At 38.3% G+C, this 22,002-nt stretch overlaps 1 protein-coding gene across 5 annotated transcripts in view; it reads left to right on the top strand.

The window, feature by feature from the left end:
- MBD5 (methyl-CpG binding domain protein 5) overlaps positions 1 to 22,002 on the top strand; it is a 247,306-nt gene that overhangs the window by 43,415 nt on the left and 181,889 nt on the right. For all 5 annotated transcript variants that reach the window (XM_074967320.1, XM_074967318.1, XM_074967321.1 and 2 more), the window contains exon 2: positions 20,678 to 20,773. The gene's annotated coding sequence lies outside the window, so the exon portion shown is untranslated. The remainder of the gene's footprint in view (positions 1 to 20,677; positions 20,774 to 22,002) is intronic.

Consider the following 22,002-nt stretch of genomic DNA (forward strand, 5'->3'; position numbering starts at 1 on the left):
TAGGCTATCCCATCATACCATCTCCTCCATAAACTTATCAAGATTAGTCTTGAAGCCAGATATGTCTTTTGCCCCCACTGCTCCCCTTGGAAGGCTGTTCCAGAACTTCACTCCTCTGATGGTTAGAAACCTTTGTCTAATTTCAAGTTTAAACTTTCTGATGGCCAGTTTATATCCATTTGTTCTTGTGTCCACATTGGTACAGAGCTTAAATAATTCCTCTTTCTTCCTCGTATTTATCCCTCTGATATATTTATAGAGAGAAATCATATCTCCCCTTAGCCTTCTTTTGGTTAGGCTAAACAAGCAAAGCTCTTTGAGTCTCCTTTCATAAGACAGGTTTTCCATTCCTCGGATCATCCTAGTAGCCCTTCTCTGTACGTGTTCCAGTTTGAATTCATCCTCCTTAAACATGGGAGACCAGAAATGCGCACAGTATTCCAGCTGAGGTCTCACCAGTCCCTTGTATAATGGTACCAATGACTCCAAGATCCCCTTCTTGAATGGTAACAGCTAATTTATACCCCATCATTTTATATGTATAGTTGGGATTATGCTTTCCAGTGTGCATTACTTCGCATTTATCAACATTAAATTTCATCTGCCATTTTGTTGCGCAGTCACCCAGTTTTGAGAGATCCTTTTGTAGCTCTTTGCAGTCTGCCTGGGTCTTAACTATCTTTAGTAATTTTGTATCATCTGCAAATTTTGCAACCTGTTGACCCCTTTTTCCAGATCATTTACGAATATGTTGAATAGGACTGGTCCCAGAACACACCCCTGGGGGACACCAGTACTTACCTCTCTCCATTCTGAAAACTGACCTTTTATTCCTAGCCTTTGTTTCCTATCTTTTAACCAGTTATCAATCCTTGAGAGTACCTTCCCTCTTATTCCGTGGCAGCTTACTTTGCTTAAGAGCCTTTGGTGAGGGACCTTGTCAAAGGCTTTCTGAAAATCTAAGTACACTGTATCCACTAGATCCCCTTGGTCCATCTGCTTGTTGACCCCTCAAAGAATTCTAGTAGATTGGTGAGGCATGATTTCCCTTTACTAAAACCATGTTCACTCTTCCTCAAAAAATTATGTTCTATGTCTGACAGTATTGTTTTTTATTATAGTTTCAACCAGTTTGCCTGGTATCAAGCGGAGTGCCCCAGGGGTTGGTCCTGGGGCCGGTTTTGTTCAACATCTTCATTAATGATCTGGATGATGGGATGGATTGCACCCTGTAATTTCCAGGATCACCTCTGGAACCCTTTTTAAAAATTGGCGTAACATTAGCTATCCTCCAGTCATCTGGTACAGAAGCTGATTTAAATGATAGGTTACAGACTACAATTAGTAGTTCTGCAATTTCACATTTGAGTTCCTTCAGAACTCTTGGGTGAATACCATCTGGTCTTGGTGACTTATTGCTGTTTAATTTATCAATATGTTCCAAAACCTCCTCTAATGATACCTCAATCTGGGACAGTTCCTCAGATCTGTCACCTAAAAAGAATGGCTCAGGTTTGGGAATCTTCCTCACATCCTCAGCCGTGAAGACCGATGCAAAAAATTCATTTAGTTTCTCCGCAATGGCCTTATCGTCCTTGAGTGCTCCTTTAGCACCTATCATGATGCATGCGAAGATCTAAAGAATACAGTTTGTCCCACCCAAGAGCAATGGTCTATTGAACATGTGCCACCCTGCTATGCTTCTACAGACCTCTGAATATGAATTGAGTCACGTAGGATGTTGGTCGCTGAATACTTCAAATACACAACATTTAGCTTCTGAGGGTATATCTACACTGCAATAAAAGACCTGTGGCACAACTGTGGCTGACTTGGGTCAGTTGATTCAGGTTCGTAGGACTTTGGCTGAGGGGCAAATTTATTGCAGTGTAGGCATTGATGAGGCGGTTCGGACTCTGAAACCCTGTAAGGATGGAGGATCTCAGAGCCCAGGCTCCAGCCCAAGCCTGAATGTCTCCACTTCAGATTTTAGCCCCACAGCCTGAGCCCAGTGAGTCCTACTCAGTTGACCCAGTTCTGAGACTCCATGTCATGGTTTTATACGACCGTATTAGACCATGGATCTCAAACTCAAATCACCACGAGGGCCACATGAGGACTAGTACATTGGCCCGAGGGCTGCATCACTGACACACACACCCCACTTACCCTGGCCCCGACCCCATTCCAACCCCTTCCCCAAAGTCCCCACCCCAACTCCACCCCCTCCCAGCCCCTATTTCAACCACTTCCCCAAATCCCTGCCCCGCCTCTTCTTCACCTCCTCCCCTGAGTGCGCAGCTCCCTGCTCCTCCCTCCTGGAAAGTGCTAAGTGCCTGGAGGTATGCATAGGAGCGGGGATGTGGCACGCTGCGGGGGGGAGGGAGACTTGGCTGCAGGAAAGAACTTGGGGAGGGCGGGGGGGAGCTTGGCAACCACAGGAAATAAGTCGGGGCGGGGAGCTTGGTGGCCAGAGGAAATGGCGGGGGGAGAGCTTGGCGGGCCGCAGCAAATAACTCCGCGGGCTGCGTGTTTGAGACCCCTGGTATAGAAGTACCTAAAGATAATAGTCTGTCTTCATTAATTCTTCTCAGGTGATTGCAGGGAATAAGCATAGAGATGGGACACACATTTACTTAACTTCATTATATGATTTAATTTGAAATTCTTTTTGGTCACAGTGTATGCATACAAGTATCAGGGCATCCAGTTTTCAGAAGAAAGTTTGTTTTTGCTTTGTACAATCTGAGGTCATCAGTCTCCTGCTGCTTGGCTCTATGTATCATTTTTGATTGATCCATGATAGACTGTCGTCTAGCTGTTTTTATTTTTGAGACATTTAGTTTTGGATGAGGAACAAGTGGCTTAAATTCAATATGAACAAGACTGAAGAAAGCATTTTGAGGAACATATGTATTTCTTATGAGAGCCCGTTTATTCATGGGATGAGGCAGCTGCCTGTGAGACAGGTTCATAATTTAGGAGTCATTTTGGATCACCGTCAGCATGTTACAGCAGTTCTCTAGAATCACCGTTATCACTTCCTGGTTGAATGTAATATCCATTTTTTCCCTCCTATCCAGATCACACTAGTCATTCATGAGTTGGAGGAGCATATTTCCTTAGATGTGCGATGCAGTGCTTAAGCTTGATCGTTTCCATCCATTTTCTGAACAAATAAAGCAGAGGTCAAAATTAGTAGTGACCTGAGTCTGTCGCTGTACTTGGCCATTGAAAATTTATTAGTATATAGTCCAGTGGTTTAGAAGTAAATATCACAGCTATCACTGAACAATTTAAGTCGAAAATTTAATCAAAAGACCCCCAGACCCGATTTTTATGCCATAGTCAGAATATTTGCAATAGTGTCAAATAGCAAGTTTAAGTTAACATTGTTTCAGTTGAGTAGGGGACAAAGAGTTTGGAGATCTGTTGCATTATAAATAGCTGGCTAATACCTTGACTATCACGTTGCATATTTAAAATGTTATTTTATTACACAGTGCTTACACCTCTATTGTAAAATGTGATGATTAGTATATCAACTTCTGGTGACTGATTATTGTTTGAAGACTGCAATATTAGTATATCAACTTCAAACAATAATCAATCATCAGAAGACTGAAATTTTAACATCTCATAAGATTGGCTCACAATTCAGTGTTGTTTTAACTAGTAACAGAAGATCTACCTAGGCTGATAGCTGTGGTTGCAGTCTTCTCACCACATTACATAGGTATCTTCCTAATACTGATGTTATTCATAAGGACTCCCTCCAAAATGCTCTAAGCAATGTACAGCCAATTGAAAACACCCCACAGTACAATAAAAACACTTAAAATTCCACTTTTAACATTCATAAATGGGAAAAATAAATGAGGAAGTCCAGTATAAAAGGGGGGGGGAAGGAATGAGGAAGATAGGTAATAAAAATGGACTAAGATAGACTTCACCTGGAGCAAGTTCCACCACCTGGAGCCAACATTAATGATCACTTAAGGAATGAAGATGGAATCCCTAAATAATAGGTAGTGTATGAGTACAAGTAATTATCAGGGTCAGGTTCAAGGATGTCTCTAATACAGAAAAGGTTGATAACATTATGGGTTTTGTAAACCAACAATGCCAGCTTTATAGTAATTTCATTATTTTGTAGGCAGATAGTATAAGGAACACGGAAAGTTCAACATGCTCACAGTAATTCAAGTCCGTACACATATGTGCTGTTGCATTCTGAACAAGCTCAAGCAATTAGAAGACCATATGAAGTAGGAATTTACAATATTTTTCAAAATTTGAGCAAAATCCATTGACCTGTGGTTTTTAAGCCATTAATTACTCAGAAACATCTGAAAGAAGAAATTCTAAACTTGATTTGACTTTGGTACATCCCATTCAACCTTAAATTGCTAAAACACCTTTCCTGCAGACCTCCTAAAAAGACTTGGATTGCAACCCTGTTGTATGACTATGCAAGAAGATCCACGGATTCTGTCTAGTAGGTTTTCAGCCTGTTGCAACTCAGGGTCATTATTAGACTTGTCAGTGGCTGGCAGACAGACTGTTGTTCTACTTCTTCAGCTACATTCACTCTTTCCCCTATCTGCATCTACAAAAAAAGGATGCTTTTATTATTTAGCTTGATTCTAAGCTTTTTACTGGAATGGAGCTTGCAACTTTTTCCAAGCTGAATAGATCTACATTTCTTTCCTTTTCACTTTTCACTTTTCACGTTTTTAGTTTTGTAAAGCAAGAAAACTAATGATAATGTGACATTAAGGTTGAATTATCAGGCACTCAGAAGTCAGGAAGTTCCAATTGCTTCTGCGGTATTAATTCAGCTGTGTTTCATGTCCTGCATTTTTATCGTATACCGTTCACAGTAGAAACAAATTTACTTTAAATCAAGAGAAACTTGAAGATATTGTGTCTATATATGTAACATAGCAGAGTTAATGCTGTAGGAGCAATGGTGTGTGTGTGTATACACACATACATATATATGTACTGTTTTGGAGGGAGGTGTTCAGATACTATGTTGATGGAGAACATTATAAAGTTCCCTAAGATAGATCTTCTGTTTCTCTTGGTTTAATTTTCCTCTTTACTATACTTTTGAGTTCTTGATATTTCAGTCTTTATATTAATTATTGCTTCATTTTTGTCCTTGATTTTGTTAAATGCTGAGTATTTTAAAGGAAACAGAGATTAAAACAAACATTGTCTATCACAGCAAAGTTAGCATTATGAGTGCCACTTTTATTGGGAATCTCAACTTTTATCCAATGTAGAACTAACACATTTGCACGTGCCCCACTGAGCCAGAGATGTGGTACCTCAAACATAAGTCTCCAACCCATTTTTTCTCTTTGGTGGAGAATTAGATACTTTAGTGGAATAACCTTACAGCAGTGTCCACTACAAGGCCCCCAACTCCATCAGTAATTGCACCAACATTTGGTTTACTACTTATTAATTCAGTGTCAGATTTTAGGATGCTGGGCTAACATTTTCATCTTCATAAGACAAGGGACCCTGCTAACAAAATAATGATAAAAGATAAGCTATTCACTAAGATTCTTGTATAGTGTCAGCCAGCCAGCCAGCAAAATTGGGGATAAAATGCTTGTTATTAGCAGCCTGCCAGTTCCCCAGCTAGCATATCCAAACTAAATGATACCCATACTGGTGCACAGCAGACAGGAAGTGGATGAATATGGGAACAAGATCTGATGAATTTTCCTTGAGGAAAAAATACCTTCTCAATCTCAAATGTAGCATTAAATGATATATCATGTGCGTCTGAGCAAGGATTAAATTGACTAAACCTTAGCATGCAACATGCCTCTGAACCAGTCTCCCATTATGTATGCTAAGAAGACCAGTATGGTACCAGCAGAAATCTGTGTAGAAGGATATTCAAGGAGGAACTGGGGCTGAAGGAAAGAAATATTTTACTGCTGGCATCAAGGGAGATTGGGTACGCCTTACACTTACGAAAACTCCATTTATCCTCCCCCATTCTGTCCCTTGGAGCAATTGGCCATTCAGTCCTATGACAGACTGGTGGTCTCTGAATCCACTAATTGCAGGCTGGTGTATCATGTGCAAAATATTTCCTTTCTTATGGATTGTTGTGTTGGGAGCTCTTTCTAGTGCCATCCTGCCAGAGGCCACATGAACTCGTTCATTCTGCATAGGCAAGAACCTACATTTTGTCATTTCATTAAGCTCCATAATATCACAATAGCTCATAGCCTCATATAGAAATGTTATATACTTTTTCTCTTACATATGATTAGACATTAAGGTCTGTAGACAGAATTCAACTTCTGTTAAAATCTAGGGAAAGAATCCCATTGACTTGACTTCAGTGGGAGTTGGTCAGGTTGTATAAAAGTAGATAGCCTAGACATATTTTTGTTAAGGAAGATAGAGGCAAATTTACACACTACTTAAAATAATAATTAGCACTTCATGTTTTTAAAGCCTCCTACAAATATTAATTAATCCTCGCAAAACTTGTGTGAAGCAGATAAGAAAACATTACCTTATTTATCTGATGGGTAACTGAATCTGATTAGTTTTGGTTTGCCCAAAGCTGCAGAGGGACTGCTTAACACAGCTGAGATTTATAGCTTAGGAGTTCCTGGCTCTCAGCCCTGTGTTTTTAACACTGTATCCAGACCTTTATAGACTCATAGACTTTAAGGTTAAAAGGGACTGTCATGATCATCTTTCAGAAGATGTAGTGTTTTCTTTTTATTAGTATCTTCTTATAGTCTGCTTATGAGTAAAACTGAATAAATGTATACGTACAGCTCAGGGGTTCTCAACCTTTTTCTTTTTGAGCCCAACCCCCACCCCCAACATGCTATAAAAAAACTCCACGGCCCACCTGCGCCACAATAACTAGTTTCTGCATATAAAATCCCGGACCAGCATGAGGGGGTAGCAAGACTCTATATGTCTTACTCCTTATGTATTTATACATGTTATTAATCAAAATAGAGTTTAAATAGGAAAATGTGCTAAATAAAATATATTGGTTTTGTGATGATAATTACAAAGTTTATGGCAATTGATGGTTTCATGATGTTTACAAAGCTCAATTAAACAAATTTAATATAGGAATGTTCACTTACAAGGAATCACTCTATTAAATCACAGTAAAGCAGTCTTCTTAATCATGGTAAATGTATAAAAAGGGAGATGATTTTGTGCTAATGTGGAACATTGAGTCATTAATACAAGTCTTCAACTGTTTGTCAGTCAAGTGCTGTACCAGTTAAAGTTATGGGACTGTCAGTGACAGTTCTACCAATAGTGATTACAAAGTTAGAAATGTTAGAAATATAAACAGGGATTTATCTATTGAAATGTCAATTTAATGTAAACATTTCTTTGGACAATAATACATAGCCATTTTTTTCCTTTGCAGCATATACGCCCATACATAATATTACTACCAAGGATGCCATTAGTGCTTCAAAGCAACTTTTCAATTCTTCTGTTATACTGTTAAAGTAGTGCTATTCTGAACTACTGTGATGAAGCTTCTGGTCCACTTTCAACCCAATTCTGTACTCATATTGGCAGCTTGCAAAGGCTGATCTTTCAAAATAGGCAGAAACTTCAGTTCAGGGTGGTATTACAGTAGTAGTCTTTTCTGATATCACCATGGTCTTCCCTTAAGGGCCCTTCAGAAACAGTTCAAGGAGCTTATGTGTGATAAGTCTTAGTTACCATTAGGAGGAGTGCTTGGGTCTAGCCAAAAAATCGAGTTATTGATCTCTTGTTCTATTCTGATGGTTTCAGTTTGTGTGAAGAGATTTATTTCAGACTTCCAGCTTCTTTTGATTTAGTTTTGATGGGCAGTCCATTGACTGATTGCCTTTTTGAAAAACGGTGATGGTCCAATCACAATTAAAATTGTGATTCATTTGTCATGGCTTCCATCCAGTTAAAAAGCAGATATTTCTTCTTGTGGTTTTATATTTGTAACTGCATGCCATTATGTGGGATTTGTTCCCAGAATTCAAGGTCTGAAATCTTCTTGTCCAAACCTCATTAGAACATCCCAGCTCTGCTTTGGAATTTCAGAAACTTTTGAACAGCTGATGAGCAATTGCTCTGTGCTTCTTCCTGGTGCCTTCCATCCTGCCATAATCAGTTCTACAGTCTTTGCAAAGCTTCTTCTTTCCTTCTGATACTGTAATTTCTCTTCTTTCCAAAGTCCATTTTGAAGGTTTCTAGTGTTTATGTAAAGTATTTCCACATTTTTGAAGTTTTTTTTATAAATTTATTGAATGCGTCCATTATGTAGCTGTACAGTCACTTGAATCATCTGTGCTCCAACAGTCTTAGTTTGGTTCAACACCACTAGGATGAAACTTGTATGAGTCTTTAATCTTTGTTATAAGCACCTGTTTCTTCATTTTCCACTTATTCTTATTTGATTTATATGGTAGAATCATTTTTGTGTTATCAGATATAAAGTATTTAACCAGCCCATGTGGTCATTCACTTCCTTATAAAATACTTTGGTAGGATTTATCTTAAAGATTTTCACTTTACACTGGTTTTACAACATATCAGTTAAATGTTTTGCCTAATATTTGCTATGACTTTGACAACTTTGATCATTATCTTTCAATTATGGTCTTTAATCAGTTTTCTTATTTGAAATAAAAGTACATATTTATAATGACACTTTGGGGTTACAATTTCAAAGATTGCATTTAAAGGATCAGTGTATAGCTCACCCTAAGGAGAATTGGAAGGAAGGGGTGGAATACTGGGAGGGGGGACATGGGAGTAGAGCCCCTTTCCCATAGACTAGGCCCCGATTTGGAATAAGGGCTTTATCTCCATCCTATTGTTCCTTCATGATGCTGGTGGGAGGGGAATAGGGATCTGAGCATTGAAGGAGAGTGTTAGAAAAGTGGGGTAAAAAGGAAGGGAGTCAGAGCTGTGCAGTGGTTGACACTTCAGCTCTGTTGCCCAAAAAAACCCACATCAGTCAATAAGTAATAGATACTTATATGGCCCCTGTCACTGTAATATCTGAGTGCCTAACAGTCTTTAATGTATTTATTCTCACAACACCCCTGTGAGGTAGGGAAGTACTATTGTCCCCGTTTTACAGCTGGGGAACTGAGACACAGAGATTAAGAGTACTTCTGTGCTGCAGCTGCAGGTGTAATTTCTATCTTGGGTAGAAGTACATGTGCTAGCTTTGATCAAGCTAGCTCACTAAAATAGTGTAAGCCACCAGAATACTATCCTGTTTGATATGCTAGATATATATGGGTGGCTAGCCTGGGCTGCTGCCCATGCTGCACCGCTGTTATTAGCATGCTGTCTCAATCAAAGCGAGCACATGTAGGTCTTCAATCTGGAGATTACTCCTCCAAGGTGATGTGTAGACATATCCTAGTGACTTATCCAAGGTCACGCAAGAAATCTGTTCCAGAGCAGGGACATGAACCCAGATTTCCCCAGTCCTAACAACTAGGCCATCCTTCCTGTCATGCCCCAGTCCCCACATCTGTCCCCATTCAAAAAATGTCCCTGTGACTCCAGCCTAGTCTCTGCACTGTTCCTACATCCTGTTCCCAGCTCCTCAGCCTATGGGTCCCATGTTGATGCCTGCCTCCTCTATGGGGAGGACATTTCTGGGGAGAGAGCCAGGCTGTGCTAGGCAGGCAGAATGAGGAGAGATGATACAGAGGTAGTGTGATGGGACGAACACTCAGCTAGTACATTCTGTGGCCAATGGTAAACATTGTCAAGGAGCCAGAGGCAGTCGAGGGGGAGAGTTGGACTTGTGGTAAATTGGGGTGCTGAGAATTTTATTTTTAAACCAGGAAAATGACATGCCTAAAAAATTTAATGCAGAGTTAAGATTGCCCATTCGTGCCTAGTGGCCTTCCAGAATGTGGAGAGTAGGAAATACAAAGTTAAGGTAATTGCCAGTGGTACATGGGGTTAGGGGGCTGGCCAGAGTGAGGAGAGCAGTAGACTAGTTGGGGCAGGGTCATGGCTGGGGAAGTCTGACTGGAGGGAGGGCAGGCCCCAGCTGGAGTGGGGGGGAACGTAGTGATGGCGTGGGATTTGGCTGAGTGTACAACTCAGCATACGTAATCAAAGAAGTACATGATCCTCTTGTAAGCTGTTGTCTGTGCTATAAGTATGCAGCTTCAGAAGGTGCCAGACAGCAAGGAGTAACTTTTATGTCCTAACGCCTTCTAAAGTGATAATGGCTTAACAGGAAGGAAGAAGGTTAGCTGGAAATGTTGGTATGGAGGGAGACAGTAGGGGAGAGGGGGAGAGAAAGGGAGAGATACACCAGTCATGGAATAAAACTGTCATGGTTTTGGGACATAGACTATGTCTGTGATTTCTCTCTCCATCCTGTCCACAACTCCACTTTCCAAACATTTCAAAGCACAAACGTTATCACTATTCCACTATAACAAAGTGTATAGGAGTGGGGAGGACGGATTAAGAATCACATAGCGTATTTTATCTTTAGTCTGCCACTGTACCCTTCAACCTCAAACACATAATCACAACAGCTTAAATGATCACAACCTCCAAACAAACAAACCACCTTCTTTCTGTGCAAAAAAATGAGAAGATTGACTGACAAAACTTCATAGTCACAGAGTTACAGTTGCTGGGTGGTATTTTGTGCCCTTTCAGAATGTTGGATTCAGCAAAACTCCAACTTCTGAAAACCTGCAAATGCAGAGTAAAGGTTAACACCAATATCACCTTAACTCTGTCCTCTTAGAGTAATGATTCAGTTAATCTATACTCACACTCCAAGTGCATAACACTCAGGGAGTAGGGCACATGACCACTGTAGGACAGAATTTAATTCCTTCTCTTTACTAAGGCAAAATGTGTGTTTCGGTAAGCTGTTCTGAACAGAAGCTACCTATAACTAACCGACTCAACAGAAACAACACCATACCCAGTGAAGTTTACAACTTCCTCACCCTTTTTTACAACCTCTTTACCTGTCTACCACTGTACTTCCGCTTATCCATCTTTAAACCCACAGACCACTCTCGCATCATGTCTGACTATTAATACCACCCTTGGCAAGAAGATCCCTGTTTACCACTACTTCCACAACCTATAGAACTCAGTGCTGAAATGAGGCATACTGGATCACTCAAGGTACACAAGCACCTCTTCACTTTGATATCACATACAGTTGGGAGGAGGGCTCAGGGCTGAGACCCACGCTCTGGAGGGTAGGGCTCCACAGATCTCGTATCACAAAAACAGCTCTGCCAAGCTGGTTTAACTAATCGTTCCACCATTCAATACAGCTACACCTAAAACAGTTAACACAATTGGGTTCATGCCAATAATTGCCAGCTCCAGGAGGTGGGGCAGGGTTAAGGTTGCTTTTCAATGTATCTTTACCCTGGATTTCCTGGTTTTCAGAGGTTTGAGTTTTGCTCAGCTTTCCAGAAGACACAAGATATCACTGGGCAACCCTGGTTTTGTGTTAATGAAGTATCTGGTCAGTTAATATTGTTTTAATTGGCATGGTAACATTACTCATCAATGGCAAAGTGACATGAGTCATACATGTTTGTTGATACTTTATACCAAACCATGCAATCATTTATTTCCTTTATGCCATGTATTTAACAGAAAAATTATTTTAGCAATATTAGAGCGGATGAGGTTTTTTGTGTACTGTTTTTCATATCCCCCAACTTTGAAAGCCATGCTCATATGGTATCAGCTGTACAAGGCTCACAGGACTCCTAGAAACCTCTAAAATTTACTTAAAATAGCTTTTCTCTAAATAATTAAATTGTAATTTTAAAGCCTGATATCTCAAATTGTACTAGAGCTAGCAATGAGTGTTTCAATCATGTGAGCCCTGTATGCTGCATTGGTTCCCCTAGCCACTGGAAAGGCCATGATTGGGGCTTACAGCCATTTTTACACACATACCACCTCTTAAGAGTGATCTTCAGTCACAATTGAGGATCAGGGCCTACATTTTTAATATTTTACTCCAGGGACTGAACTAATATTATGCATTATTGTATGGATACCTGCATACTCTTGTCTTGACTTATGAAGAAAAATTTAAAGAGCTAAGTGTACATTAGATAGTTTAGCTAAGAAACTGCAAAGGGAAGACACAACAGCCTACACATATAAAAAGTGGTAAGCACTGAAGGTAACGATAAAATATTTAGGGTGGTACAGGGGGTTATAGTTAGGAAATAAAGGGATGAAATTACATAAGAGAAGATTAAGGCTCTAATGTCAGGAAAAACACTACTAACTTTTTCCAACTTTGGTGCCTACAATTAATAAAGTAAGTTAATATTTAGTTACGTGAATAAGTGGTCTGATATTTTAGGTGCTTAGATATGGATTTAAGTGCTTAATTCTATGCACCTAAGTTGGAAAATATTGTCCATACTGCTTAAATTCTGCTAAGTTTTACAGAGCGAACGGAAGTCACAATCTTTGTGCTTGAAGAATTTACAATATATAGTTCTGATCCTGCAATCTGATCTGTGTTGGTAGACGCCTGTGCACATGTTGGATCCCATTGACTTCTGTGACTCTACGTGGGCATGAGAGTCTACCTGTCCAGATCAGCTCAATTTTAGACATGATGCAGTGGGTAAGAGCAATGAATAGTTAGACTGAAGGTGGGGGGAAGAAAGGGAGGACAAGGATGAAGGTGATATAAAGATCTTGTGGTTTTCTTGGTTTTCTTATATGCATGTCTTGACCATGCTAATGTTTAATTTAATAGGGAACAAACCTGCACAAGCAGGAAAATAATCTCCGTCTTTCCTATTTGTAATTTTTATTATTCTGTTAAGGTTGGGGTAATTTTAGAAAGGAAAGATTTATGGCAATAAACTGAGGATGTGCCTGTGGCCTGTTGAAGAAACACTTGTTCACAGGTAGTGGGCAATGACATAATACACTTGCAGAACTGTTAACACACTCGATTAAAGGTAATATGTTTTTTAGAACTGAACAGGTTATTTTTTCAACAAAATATTTTTGACTGTAGCCCAATCTATGAACCGTTAATTATACTGATTACTTAAGAATTTCCAGGTATCACTCTGGGGTTTGACAGGTTTTTGTCCCAAGATCAGGACTAGTATTTTTAAACTTACTGTTTAACTGGGAAGCCTGATGTGCACAGTTGCAACACTCACACTTTAAGAACACTTCTGTATTTGTAATAGTTTCTTAATACATTTAGCAAAGTCACAAACACTCTAACCCAGCAAGGTAAATAGAGATAATACAGACTGTACATCTGAACGTCCATATCCTCAGACCGTCCCTTGCAGAATAACCTGAAATGTTAGTCATTATCTTCCTCATCATCATAAGTGGCAATCATCCTGGCATCTCCCAAGGGCTAGTCTCTTCTCCTGCCCACAGACTGGGATACAACTTCTATAATATGTTACGCTGATGCCACTATGTCTAATGCATATTCAGGAGGGGTTTCTCCCATGCTCCTTATTTGTATTTCCTCACCCTACTAATGTTGGGGTGCCCTTCTCCTATCATTTAGTATATTAATGATCTCAGCTTATCAGATACATCAGTTCGTTGCCATGGCACTCTTGTGGTCAAACATCTGCAGATGTTCCCATCCTAAGATAGCCAAAAGCTGGTGTTAGCTCATGTTCCTGTGATTGGCTGGTGTTTTGGTCAAACTTTCCCCTTAAATGCTCTATTGTCAGTTCCCCAATATTAGCGGTGACCATAAGGCCATTTATCTGAGCCAAAGTTCATAGGCCTCAAGCCTTATCCTAACTGCTGAAGCCAATGTCTTACAGAATACAGGCCTGTGGATGCCTTGCATTACTGTTGAATAAAATAAATGCTAAAGCTAGCTTTATGGGCTACAGGACACATAGATGCTTTTAGGTCTATAACTCTCACTGTCTGCATCTCTGTAATTTTTTTTTCTTTAAAAATTGGTGATATCAGCATTTAGCTATATAACTCCACCGTCATAAGATTATTTCAAATCAAGTTTGCTGTGGTGTTTAAACTTCAGTTGTGAGCTAGGGTTACAAATGTTTGCAAAGATATTGTCCCTTTGAAAAGTTGTTCTGGCACTCAGTCTTGATCTATTGGCTATCTTGGTAGGATTTTTTTTTTTTTTTTTTTGCCATACACCTCTTTCCTTCCCACCCCTGATCAGCAAATACTGATTAGAAATGCTGGCCAGTAAATCTGAAAAGATTCATAATAAATTGAAAGATATATTTTAGGTGTTAAAGACAAAGATGGACACTTGCATCTAAATTTAGTATTTTAGTTGATGAGTTGTTGTCAATGGTACTCTGACTGACCTAAGTAAAGAAGAAGGTTCTCAGCTCAGATAAAATGTCATTAAATACTTTTTGTTAATTAAAAACAGAGAGGCAATGTTTAGTTAAAGATCATAGAATGGAGTACTATGAAAACCATGTCAAAACTTAGAAACATTTGGATCCTTTGAGTCCCTGTAAACAGGTAGCTTCCTGAGCTGGTAGATCTTGTTGAAAACAAAATTCCTTCTTGACAGGCCTTAAATACAAAACAGGGTCAATGTCCATTGGATGCTGTTATTAAATCCCAAAGAGGGAAGATGGACAGCTTGGATAAGAGCATAGTGATCACAATATTATTTGAGAGAATCTGTGTGACAGCTAGCAAAAAAGAGAGAGATGATAGTGGGTATGATATTTGGTGCTTGTTTCATGGATTACAATTTCAAAGAGCTGTATAAACATTAACTAATTAGTGGATGAATATTGGTGCTGTTTATTACTTACCTCAGCCCAGTGATTCTTCAGAATATATTTTTAATAATCACATAATGTAAACAAACCATTTTTTCCTTTTCCCCCACCCCAAAAAACCCCCTTATATTTGGATAGAGATGAAAGTTAGAAATTATACTTAATTGTAGCGTATATTATATACTGTATTTAATATAGTTAATAATATATTTCGTGCAATATATTATAAATAGCATTTTAGAATTTCAGCTTTCATAACTTAAAAGTGGAATTTACTTTCTGCACTATTTGTTTGTCTTTTGCAGTTCTCTGAATTTTGTCAGTATGCCAATTAGTTTAACTTTTAATTTATAGTCATTGTCTAGTTAATTTTACTTCTAGGTTCTCCTGTACTCATAGCAAGGTATAATTGTGCAGGGTAAGTGATGTAACTTTTGGTGATAATACACTGCATTTTTCCGACTTAAAAAAGGTTGAATCTCTGCTTTAAGTGCAAAATTCAATTTAACCTTAACTATGGAACTCCAGCTAAAGCCTCTATAACATCTCCTGGTGGTCTGCTGTAATACAGACATTCAGTCCAACTCTTCCCTATGGAAATACATAAAGAATGGTGCAGATACATTTCTTTGTGCAATCAATACATCACAAATTTGTACATGTTTGAACATTGTGTGGCTTTGTGCTTATCTCCTGAAAATGCTTATACTTCGAAAAAATCAAATTTTGCAATCAAACACTTTTCATTCTCACCCAACATGCCATTTTTTTACTTTTCAAAAAGGTAACATCTCAAGAGTAGTCATGGTTTTATATTTATTTTTTATCTGGTTAAAAGCATTCTTTTTTTCACTCTTTGATACAGTGGTTATCATTTAAATGCTAAAATTTACTGTTTGAAAGTAATTAGTATTGGTGTACTTTCAAACAATAAATGTCAGCAGTAAAATGGTAATCACTATATCTCAGAATCAACCAAAATTAAAACTCCTGCCCAAATGGTAACTTTTAAAAAAGTTTAAATGCCTGAAAATGGAGGATGAGGTTGAAAATAGCCGCTCGGCAGCTAAAGTATTCATTACCACGACTGTATTAAACAGTTTTTTCAAAGAGTCTTTCACTTTATGTCCAACAGGGTGTGCGGGGCGGGAGGGCATTATTATGAAAAACTGATGTCAGAGTTTTTATAGGCAGAGGCTGCCTTGGAACTATAAAATGCTGTTAGGATTATATCAACTAACACAAAGTCAGAGGTGAATGTACTTGAAACCTTCTAAACAGTGAAAAAGAGAATCATATGTATCTAGAGAGAGACACGTTATGTTGTAGATCACATGACACGTGTATAATTTGAAAGTAATTTGCTTACTGTATCTTGCTTGTTCCTAAAAGTAAAAATTAGCTAATTTCCCTCCAGTTCCTTCCAACTAATTTGTTTAATTTATTTTCATGCAAGTAAAAGAAACGTCTTTCAGTGGAAATTCATTGTTGGATACTAAAATCTATTTTGCTGGTTCTCAAATGACTTCTTTCCCAAATATTCCATTAACTGGAGAAAGTGGTCTGAATTCTGTATCTGTTGGTCCTGGTCCAAACCCACCTATGAACTCAACGTGAATCTTTTCATTTCCTTAGTGGGCTATAGACCAGGCTTATTTACAATAGTGTAACACAATTAACTTGGTTGGAATTATTGGATTTATATCAGTGTAGAATTTGGCCCTCTCAAGAAGAAAAAGCTGAAGCAACTGTGAATTTTTAGCTGCTAAACTTATAGACTTCTTATAGGAATTCCTTTTAAGCACGCACACGCTTTTTTGTGGTTTTGCATGAACAGACCCGTACCCCCACTAAGAGCCTCATTAAAACTAATAGGGCTCCACCTGGGCACAAGGAGTCCACCTGGACAGTTCCACTTGCAGGATTTGGGACCTAGATTGTAACTTCTTACGGTATGCGACTGTTTCCTCTTATATTTGGACAAAATGTGTTGACAGTATCAAATAATGAAAACAAAAAAAAATTAAGCTAGACCAGATAATGTAAAAAGAAAACAGCACCTCAAGAAAACAGAGAGACCTGCTTTGTAAGGACATTTTGTCAGTTTGAAAAACACATCAGATCTTCATTTCCACTCACCCTTTTCATCAAACATTTGTGCAGTTTTAAGAAATTCACTTTTTAGTGTCAGGGAATGCCCAGGGGTCTGGTGCCAGCCTCAAGCTTATGGTTGTCTTTGCATCAACATGCAAACATAATGTTTCATGTTTACTCATATTCATACACACATTGAAATTATTTTTTTGTATTTGAAAACCAGTTGGATTCAGGAACAAATAAATTAAGTATGACATGTTAATATATGATCTATCTGTTCATGAATCTAACTTAATGTTGCTGTTTATTATTTGTAATATCATAGCGTCTAGGAGCCCTAGTCATTGACCAGAGCCCCATTCTGCTAGGTGTGTACACATAAAGAACAAAAAGATAGTCCCTGCTCCAGGGAGCTCGTAGTCCATAAGGTGAGACAACTGGTAGATGGGGGAGTACAAGTGAACAATGAGAAATATTTGTCATCATGGTAGGCAGTGATTGGTGCACACGAACAGCCTAGGCGTTGTCAAGTGTTCTGTAGGCATCACGGCAAAGGAGAGTTTTGAAGGTGGATAATGAGGTAGCTTTGCTGATGTTTACAGGGAGCACATTCCAAGATTGATGAACAGCACGGATGAAAGCATGCTTGTTATGAACATTTTAACAAGTGGACAGTGGAGGATGACATAATGGGCCAACTGAAGGCAAATATTAACGTGTTTGGCTATTTGTTACATCTTTAGATTATTTTTTAAATTTAGTTTAGAATATATATCCTGTTTTTATTTTTATTAGAAAAGGCTCTTACTTTATACTGCAGCAATGGAAAATCTGTGGATAGGTCCATCAGTGGCTATTAGCCAAGATGGTCAGGGACTCAATCCCATGCTCTGGATATCCCTAAATCTCTGACTGCCAGAAGCTGGGACTGAATGACAGGGGATGATCACTCGATAATTGCTCTGGTCAGTTCATTCCCTCTGAAGCATCTGGCACTGGCCACTGTTGGACGACAGGTTACTGGGCTAGATGTACCATTAGTCTGACCTAGCATGGCCATTCCTATGTTCTTATTTGCCCACCATTTTTTTTTTTTGGTAACTTTTTTTTAAAAAAATAGTAAAATATTGAGCTTGTTTTTCTTATAGCAAGAGTGAATAAATATTTTTTCTAGCTGTTTGTAAATTTTTATGATTTCATAAGGCTTACAATAGAGTTGTATACTGTATAGTAGACTTCACGAACAATAGTAATCCAAAATCGTTTTGATTAATTTTTATTGATTTTTCTACAGAAACAGACAATGAAAAGTACAAAAGAGTAAATGATATGATTCCAAATACTGTACGCCTCAGGGGATCTCCAATAGAATTATCCAATTACGCAGTTTTACAACATGTCAAAGCTGCAAGACCAGACAAAATAAAACCAGACAATGCTACCATAGACATGAAATGTTAATGTCGGGGTAATAGTAATAAAATAGCAAAAGATGTACATGAATAGCAACAGTAGGGAACGAAGGGGTTGGCGGGAGGGAGGAGTTAAAAAGAAAAAGTGTTAGGAATGCCATTCTTTCTTTAAACGTAGTCCAAATTTATGTAACTGCTCTCTGTGGTGATAAGCACAGCTTCAGCCGCCAGACCTCAGCTGAAAATTATGTCCTAGATTATTTACTTGATAATCTAAATTTAACTCTTCCACAAAGACTTTGGTTCTTGAGAGCTCCAATGATGATTTTACAAAAATGGAAGAATAGGTTTCTGCTCAGAATAGAGGAGTGGTATTCAGACCGGTCTGAGTAACCAAGAATTTTTTTTCAAGAATGAAATCTGTTTAATCGGAAACCATCAGTTCTCAATTTTTTATACCTCAATCAAGGGAGTTGTATATCCATATACCACTGATAAACTTATCTGTTCTGTTTATTTGTGGGGCTGTCTCATGATAAAAAGTAGAAATATATGTAATGTACTATCGGGGAGCAGAGGATTTGTTTTTAAACTACGACTATGACAAATCTCATTCTTACTATTTTTGTTGTATTTTTCATGTAGTCTAGAAAGAATTGTCACTAAAATGCACTTTTAAAAAAAATAGCTTAATTCAGTTTTTTTTCTACAAACATTATAAATGCAGTCATAGAGTAAATGAAATATATATAAAACCTATATAATAAATAGTTCTCCTTTGATACTTTCTGGGCAGAGAGTCTATTTGAAAAGTTCATCTTCAGAGACTGATGGAACCAGTTTGGTTTAAGAATCCTTCAGAAGAAAGTTATTTATCACCTAGTCTTGCACCACTGAAGTTACTGGGAACTTTACAATCATCTTCATTGGGTACAGCATAAAGCCCTCATTTACTGACTTTTTATTGAAGATTAAAAAAATAAAAAATTGACTGTATAGCTCAAATGTTGGCAGTACAGATAAAGCCATACAGCAAAGCTGAGATAGTATAGCTTCTCAGTTATAGCAGGCATGCTACACAGATTTAGAATTTTTGACAAAAAATAGTTGCCATGAAATGTACTTAATCACTGTGGCCCTGATCCTACCTTGGGTATCCTGTGGGTGGGCTACAGTGTCTATGTGGAGTCTGTTAATACGATTAATGGAGCCTTACACTGATGCAGCTGTCCACCCACAAGCTACACATTGCAATCATAGGCTCCAATCCTGCAAAAACAAATACTTATCTGTAGAAATATGGTTGACCACAATAAAATAATTAAAGATAAATGAAACTACTTACTGTATGTGTTAAACTGATAGCTGAACTATTGACCTGATCATGCTCTCTTGGCAATCAGTGGAGTGTCTTTCCTTGGCATTTTAACCTATAAATTTAAATTCTAGATGAATCAATATGTCATGTCCCTCCACAGTTTGAAAATTTAATTTGATTTCTGACATGTAAATGTATGTAGGTACAGAAAATTCTATCCATTGTAATAAATTAATCCATATTTTATTTATTTTTGAGAACACAAATACTAACAAATGGCATTTTATTATTAGATTTGTTCTTTAACAAAGTTGTCTGTGAAAACTGCAACTTAACTTTCAGAAGAGAAACTCTGAAATTATATCTCTGAACCAGTGGTTCCCAAACTTGTTCCACCGCTTGTGCAGGGAAAGCTCCTGGCGGGCCGAGCCGGTTTGTTTACCTGCCGCATCCACAGGTTCGGCTGATCACAGCTCCAGGCCAGTGGGAGCCGCTGGAAGCAGCAGCCAGTACGTCCCTCGGCCCGCGCCGCTTCCAGCAGCTCCCATTGGCCTGGAGCAGCGAACCACGACCACTGGGAGCCACGATCGGCCGAACCTGCAGATGCGGCAGGTAAACAAACCGGCCCGGCCCGCCAGGGGCTTTCCCTGCACAAGCGGTGGAACAAGTTTGGGAACCACTGCTCTAAACAATTTTAATTCTCCAAAGTTGTACTAGATATAGTTTAATTTTCTTTCAGTATTTTTCTTTAACTTCTAGTCTGTATGTTCAGTATTGGTTTTATGTAATTTTTAACATATTAGGTGGTCATTTTAATGGTGTTATTGCTTTGGGAACCATAACTATTGATTTCTTGAATTTGGTGCATTTAAAATCATGACCAAAATACTTTATTAACATAGCTAAAGAATTAAAATGAAAAAGAATGTATTGTAAGTTAACAGCATTATTCATTTTTGTACTTATATTTTTTTTTAAAAGAGCCCAATTATGCTAAAATCAATCTGACTTTTGTGTACTGTTTGTGTTTTTAGATCGTGCTGGAGAATGTTGGTTTTTGGATATATAAGTGTTGAAGAACGTTGTGTTTACAGACAAAATCTTTAAATTCTGTTTTTTACACATCAAAGGTAGGTAAAAGTTTGTCTATATTTAAATACATGTATACAAACTAATACATTAAGTTTGGTTATTTTATCTCAAATACGTCCTAAAAAGAACAGCATCAAAAGTTAGGAAGCCCAACTCAACTCTTCAGAAGTGTGACTGTCTACAATAAGAGTAATCATCATAGTATTAATAAGAAAGCACAGCTTTCTTTTTACGTAGGTTATAAAAATAGGAACCTTTATTCAACTAGCCTTCTTTCTGTCTAGTCTTCTGTAGCCCCCCATAACTGCACTATCTATACGTAGTGCCTGTCATACCTAGAATATGTCACGTTTTGGAATATAAAGAGCAGGTAGATAAGCTATTTGGAGGATTAGAGTTTATATGGAAAAGAAATGGTAAACAACGTATAAGGTAAAAAATAATGATAAATGTTGTTAGATTTTTGTGTAGGATTTTAGGTGTGTGATTCTCATTGATTTTAATTGAAGTTGTGCCTTTAAAACCCAGCATGTGCTTTGCTTTTAATATTTATCTTTATTTTGAAGTGTGTGGACTCTGGCCATCAAAACAAATGTCAGACATTCAGGAGACTTCTCGTGTGTGATTTTCTTTCCATTATAAATATTGGTAAATTGAATAAGTAATGAAAACTTTAGATACTATTGTAACATGAAGAATTATTCTATTTATAGTTAACTTAATAAATGGAGATCTGAAATTTTATTGCCCGCCCCCATCTCCCTTTCTGTTTTTGTTAAATTTAATCTGTGACAATATGTGGAATTTGTTGATGACTATGTTGTAAACGTTGATTACCAGTACAGGTGATCAATAAGCAAAGCAATCAAGAAATAATTTTGTAATATAGTAAACTCTTGGCAGGCCAATTTAGTTCACATGCAACTTAGTTAGATGGGTCTAAGAATGACGTGTAGCTCAGTTTCTAAGTTACTTCATTGAGAGGGTGTGCAGGGGAACAGCAAGTCCTGTGCCACCCCAGCCGGTCTGGACTAGCAGCTAGGAGCCCCTGGCTGGGGTGCTCCCAGCAGCATGGGGGAGATCAGACTCACCGCCACCTCCAGGAGCCTCCTCCAGCTGCAGCTGCTGCTTTCAGAGCCCAGCTCTGAAGACTTCACAGAAGTGAAGGTGGCAATTCCATGACCCCCCTACAACAGCATTGCAACCCCCATGCCCCTCTTTGGGTCAGGACCCCTACGATTACAACACTGTGAAATTTCAGATGTAA

Source organism: Natator depressus, chromosome 11 (assembly GCF_965152275.1).
Source record: "Natator depressus isolate rNatDep1 chromosome 11, rNatDep2.hap1, whole genome shotgun sequence".
Classification (NCBI taxonomy): domain Eukaryota; kingdom Metazoa; phylum Chordata; order Testudines; family Cheloniidae; genus Natator; species Natator depressus.